Source organism: Pinus tabuliformis, chromosome 9 (assembly GCF_031772625.1).
Source record: "Pinus tabuliformis cultivar Carrire ecotype Pingquan chromosome 9, CPIR1, whole genome shotgun sequence".
In the NCBI taxonomy this organism is placed as follows: Eukaryota; Viridiplantae; Streptophyta; class Pinopsida; order Pinales; family Pinaceae; genus Pinus; species Pinus tabuliformis.
The window spans coordinates 1,668,426,825-1,668,432,784 of record NC_142307.1 but is presented as its reverse complement, the minus strand read 5'-3'; the positions used below and the strand labels follow the sequence as shown (position 1 = coordinate 1,668,432,784).

The window sequence follows — 5,960 nt, the reverse complement described above, 5'->3', positions numbered from 1 at the left end:
GCATGCTAACCATATTTTGCACTCGTTAACCGAATTCATGATATAATTAGATATTTTTATATATACGATATTTTAACTTAACCATTTTTATATAAAAATTAAAAAAGAAAATTAACTATTTTTATATAAAAAATTTAAGAAAACCATTTATCATATAAGGTTTATATGTAATAAATTATATAAGAAATTTAAAATTAATTAAATTTTTTGTTGAAATATATAACTATTGAATAAATTTAAATGTTTAATTAAATCTGACCAAACATTTTTTAATTAGATGATATATTTTTATAGTTATATATAAATAAATTTAATATTATAAATAATCTTTAAAATATTCAAATTATATATAATTCATAAATTAAATTATGATTCCAACAAAATTTTATAAAGATTTGATTAAATTAAACCACATAAAATATTAATTCAAACCAATTGTTTAACTCTAATAAAAAGTTAGAATTCCAAAATTTCCACGTTTAACGACTTTTTAAGTAATCCATAAACAGATACGCTGACTGTCAAAATTCTTATCAATGGAATAAAGCTCGAAAAAATCGATTAAATGCCGAATTTTCCTCATTTAACATACTTTTCAGGTGGCAAAAATCGATTAAATCCTCCTTCGCTCCTCGTCATAATACGGAAATGTCTCCGCCTTCAATCGTTTTCAATGCTCCCTTGCGACACCCTCGCCTTTTAATGATGACTTTGCCTTGGTTACCATCTTACTATATTTTCAAAAAGTCAATATTCTGATATGGGTGGTTACAGTTGCCTATGGACTGGATCAAAAACTTACAGCTATTAGTGTCTGCGATGAAAGCTGAAATAGTCTATTGATTGGAACGTGTGGAATTGCAGACTATTTCTATATTTGACCGACCGACAACTGACTGCCTAACCTTGACAGAGCGAGTGCGTTGACATTAACAATTGTGCAGGAAGAGAAACTATATAGTCATAGACGCTAAGCTTTAATTATCTGTATATTGAAGCCTTCAGACAACAAGCCTGCCCTGAAACGTGGTCGATACCAACGTTACTATGTTAAGCTTCAATAACTCACCACATGATTGTTCGGAGGTGGAGGTGCCTTCTTACTTCAGGTGCCCCATATCGATGGAGCTTATGAGAGACCCCGTAACCGTTTCCACGGGCATGACTTATGATCGGGAAAGCATAGAGCACTGGATTTTTTCGTGCAACAAGAAAACGTGTCCTGCTACCATGCAGCCGCTAGAGAATTTCGATTTAACTCCAAACCACACGCTGCGTCGCCTCATTAAAGGATGGTGTCTTGCAAACAGCTCCAAGGGCGTAGAGCAAATCACCACTCCCCGGGCGCCCGTCGACTCCGATCAAATCTCCGCGTTACTTGAAGCTGCACTCAGATCTCCAGCAGTGGAACGCATCAGTGCATTGAAAAAATTGCGGTCCATTGCGCGAGAGAGCGAGGGAAACAGAAGGTGCATGGCGGCGGCCGGTTCGAGTATCGTTCTTGCATCTCTGATAAATTCGTCTTGCTGCGACGACAGTGAGAATGAAAAGTTCAGGGCTTGTGAGGAAACTTTGGGTATATTGCATCTGCTTCCTATGACCCAGCAAACTGCAAGATCTTTGTCAGAGGCAGCCTGCATTAGGTCCATGGCCTTGGTCTTGCATAAGGGAAACGCTGAAGCTAGACTTCACGCGGTTGTTTTATTGCAGAAGGTTTCCACTTGGATATCTGATTGGGAATTTATCGGCAGGGGAAAGATTGATATTTTCCAAGGTCTCCTAGAGATCATAAAGGGTGAATCCTGCCATCAGGCGATCATGGCTGCCTTGGTTGTCCTCATAGCAATATGTAAAAAGTCCAGAAAGAACAGATTAATGGCTATAGAGGCAGGCACAATATTTTGTCTGATTGAATTACTTCCAGAGGCCGAGAAGCCCAAGTGTGAAAAGATATTAGATCTGTTGGACATGCTAGTGGACTATGCAGAAGGAAGGGCTGCCATGGCTAATCACGCGATGGGCATTGCTGTAGTCTCCAAGAAGATTATTAGGGTTTCAGAAATTGCCACTCAGAAAGCAGTTCGAATTCTTTGGTCGCTTTGCACATATTCTTCAACTGCGTCGATTCTTCGGAGGTGCTTCAGTGTGGAGCTGTGTCTAAACTTTGCATGCTTCAACAACTCAGTTGCGCAGAAAAAACGAAGCAGAAGGCGAAGGAGGTATTGAGATTGCATGCAAATACTTTTAGAGTCTCCCCTTGTCTTCCGTACCTAATGAGAACTATCATGCACAGTTTCGAAATTTGATCTGATACACCCACGCAATTAAACAGAAAGATGGCCTGAAAAAGGAAGGCATTTTCGTTGTTATGTCAATTTTATTGAATGGGTCGGACTTTAATAATGTTACTTTTAAAAAACAAAGAAACTTGGCCGGCCCATACGGATTCGATGCGTATGAGCATCATTATTGTTATCGACATGTATATAGGCATTTCTATTTCGAAGAGGGAGAGTGCAAGATTATATATACTGTGGATATATCAAATAGTAATGATCTTTTTGGCCCTTGGGGAGATATTTGATTATTATGGGATTATTGATGAATAATATCCTTAACCAACGAAGTTGTTTACAAGCTCGGTGGAGAGCGATATCTATTTACATTATCAAAACTTAGCCATCATCCTCTTACCAAAACAAATTATCAATTCACTAACAAATTTGACACCACAAAAATATATGTATATAAGAATATAGTAAAATAATAAAAAAATTTCACAGTACTATACTATTGCTGGAAGACTATACATATATTATTAACATTTATCATTTTACTTATTAAAACATTTATCATTTTATTTGCTAAAAAAATTCTTCCTCTAAACACCCAAAATAATCTCAATTAACAAAATATTAAAATATATATATATATATATAATTACGATGATTTTTTCCATAAACATATATTATTCTTATCAATTTTATGAGCAACCTTACATTCAAAATATGTAATCATCTCTTCTTCTAAACCATTTTTTTTGTTATTCTTTTAATAGGTCAATAAGTCATTTAACAATGGAGAATTTCCAAGTATTAGTTCGGAGCATACATCACACACAACAGATTTATACTCAGAGACTTAGACGAGAATAGCAAAGAATAATTTAAGAGACAGACAAATAGAGAAACAACAAGATTACTTAATCAGAAACAATGGAATAGATAAAACAATCATTGGAGAACAGAAATCACTTTGCATTACATAATAGGCCTGGACCTTGGCTTCCTTTCCTTGGCCAGAGAAATTACAAATTTATAGAGGTTGTGGAAGGATCTAGAATCCTACATGTGTTTTAGATGGAGATCTAGAAACTAATGGTGGTGTATAAGGATCTAGAATTCTACATGAATTTGGCTTCACACTTAACATTCTCCCTCTTGAAGCCAAATAAGAATCATGAATCAAGTCACACCGAGTCCTACCATATCTCTACATAACTCATGTTTATTCCGTGGTAGAATCTTAGTGAGCATATCAGCAGGGTTCCTATCTGTATGAATCTTTTCCAAGGATAATTGTTGTTCCTCCAACACATGCCAGATACAATGGTACCTTAAGTCAATGTGCTTGGTTTTTGAATGAAATGCTGGGTTTTCCACCAAGTGAATGGCACTCTGACTATCACAATATAACACATACTTGTCCTACTTTATTCCTATCTCTCCTAGGAATCGTTGCATCCACAACATCTCTTTATAAGCTTCTGTTGTAGCTATGTACTCTGCTTCTATTGTAGAGAGGGCTACTATTCTTTGTAGCCTTGATATACTTTCCTTGATCATATTTCTTGCTATAGACACAATGGTCAACTTCCAACCTCTGAAAACCATGTTCCAACATGAATGAATTAAATTTCTTGTACCATTGTTAAGGTGTCTGTTTCAACCCATAGAGACTCTTCTTCAACCTACAAACAAGGCCTTCTTTGCCTTTTTCTATGAAGCCTTCTGGATGCTCCATATAAATTTCTTCCTCCAATTCACCATGAAGGAAAGTAGTTTTTACATCTAACTGTTCACATTCTAAGTCTAAAGCAGCAACTAGACCAAGAATGACTCTAATGGATGACATTTTAACAACAGGTGAGAAAATTTTAGTGAAGTCAATACCTCTTTTTGGGCAAAACCTTTCACTAGCAGCCTTGCTTTATACCTCTCCTTCTTTTCATCACCTTCATGCTTAATCCTGTAAACCCATTTGTTTTGTAGAGCCTTTCTACCTTTTGGGAGGTTTACCAACTCCCAAGTTTTATTTTCCAGCAAACAGTTCATTTCTTCTTCCATTGCTTTCTTCCATTTTTCACTGTGTTCAACTTTACAGGCTTCTTGAAAACAATTAGGCTCACCTTCATCAGTCAACAAAATATAGTTTGAAGGAGGACACCTTTGTGAAGGCTTATGAGGCCTACAAGATCTGTGAACCAACTGTGGTGGTGCATTATCGGGTTGAATCTCCTGTGAAGGTTCCTACAAGATTCCTTCTTCTTGTTGTTCATCATTTTCCACTTGTTGTTCTTTATGCTCTTGAATTTGCTGTTCATTTTCTTGTATTGGTGGTATGTTTTCTTGCTGCTCTTCAAACCTGTCAATAACCTTCTTGACCTCCAACTCACCTACAGTGCTCTTGAACATTTCTGACTCATTAAATATAACATCCTTGCTTCTAATAATTTTATGTTTGACTGAATCCCATAGACGATAACCAAAATCTTCATCCGCATATCCCAAAAATATGCATTTCATAGATTTATCATCTAGCTTAGTCCTATTTTCTTTGGAAATATGTACAAATGCTTCACATCCAAAGATTTTCAAGTGAGAATAATTCAACTTCTTACCAATCCAAATTTCTTCAGGGATACTGCCATCCAAGGCTGTAGTTGGAGATCTATTTAAGAGGTAGCAAGTGGTCCTGACTGCTTCAGCCCAAAAATTCTTCTTCAAACCAAAATTGAACAACATACTTCGCACATTTTCCATAACGGTGCGATTCATCCTTTCTGTGACACCATTCTGTTGAGGAGTACCAGGCACAGTCTTCTCATGCTTTATGCCAAACCTGTTACAATATTCCTTAAATGCATTTGAGAAATATTCTCCACCATTATCTGTTCTTAAATGTTTTAGTAATTTGTTAGTCTCTCTTTCAACAACAACATGGAATTTTTGAAATATTCCAAACACTTCACCTTTATTTTTCATAGGATATGCCCAAACCTTCCTTGATGCATCATCTATAAATGTTACAAAATATGATGCTCTTCCTAATGATTTGATGTTAACATGCCTAAACACATCTGAGTGTACCAATTCTAACACATTTTTCTTTTTGTCATGGCCACCTCTAAGGAATGAAACCCTTCTCTGTCTACCATATATACAATGCTCACAAAGATCAAGATTGTAGGATTTCAAACCTGGAAATATATTTTTATCAACAAGGATTTTAATCCCTTCTCGTTCATGTGACCCAAGCGCTTATGCCACAGATCCCTCTCTATTTTAGCAGGACTAGCTGCTAAACTGCAAGGGGTTTGAAGTTACTTCTTTCGATCTCCTCCTCAGCCTAGGACATTGTAGAGGCTAACATAAACGAGTGTGCTACTCTCCCTGCCATGTGGTTCTATAGCGTTGGATATTCTATCACCTCTAGGAAATGGTAGATTATATGGGAAATTCTATCTCTATTGCTAGAAGTGTGTCTTCCTCACTCTATCACTAAACAATCTACAAACTCTACATTAATAAGGTCTTTACATCTTCCAACAATGATGCATAACATAGCAAGGGGTGATATATAATTTCTGGATGAAGCTATAATTTCCTCCTTTATCATTATAAATTTCTTTAAAAAATTGTGAGGTATGCTAGAGAGATTGAAAATACAGAATTTAATAG

At 36.0% G+C, this 5,960-nt stretch overlaps 1 pseudogene; it reads left to right on the top strand.

Annotated features, from left to right (window-relative positions):
* The first annotated feature begins 1,047 nt into the window (after window positions 1-1,047).
* Window positions 1,048-2,306, top strand: LOC149155280 (E3 ubiquitin-protein ligase PUB23 pseudogene; annotated as a pseudogene).
* Window positions 2,307-5,960: the final 3,654 nt, after the last annotated feature.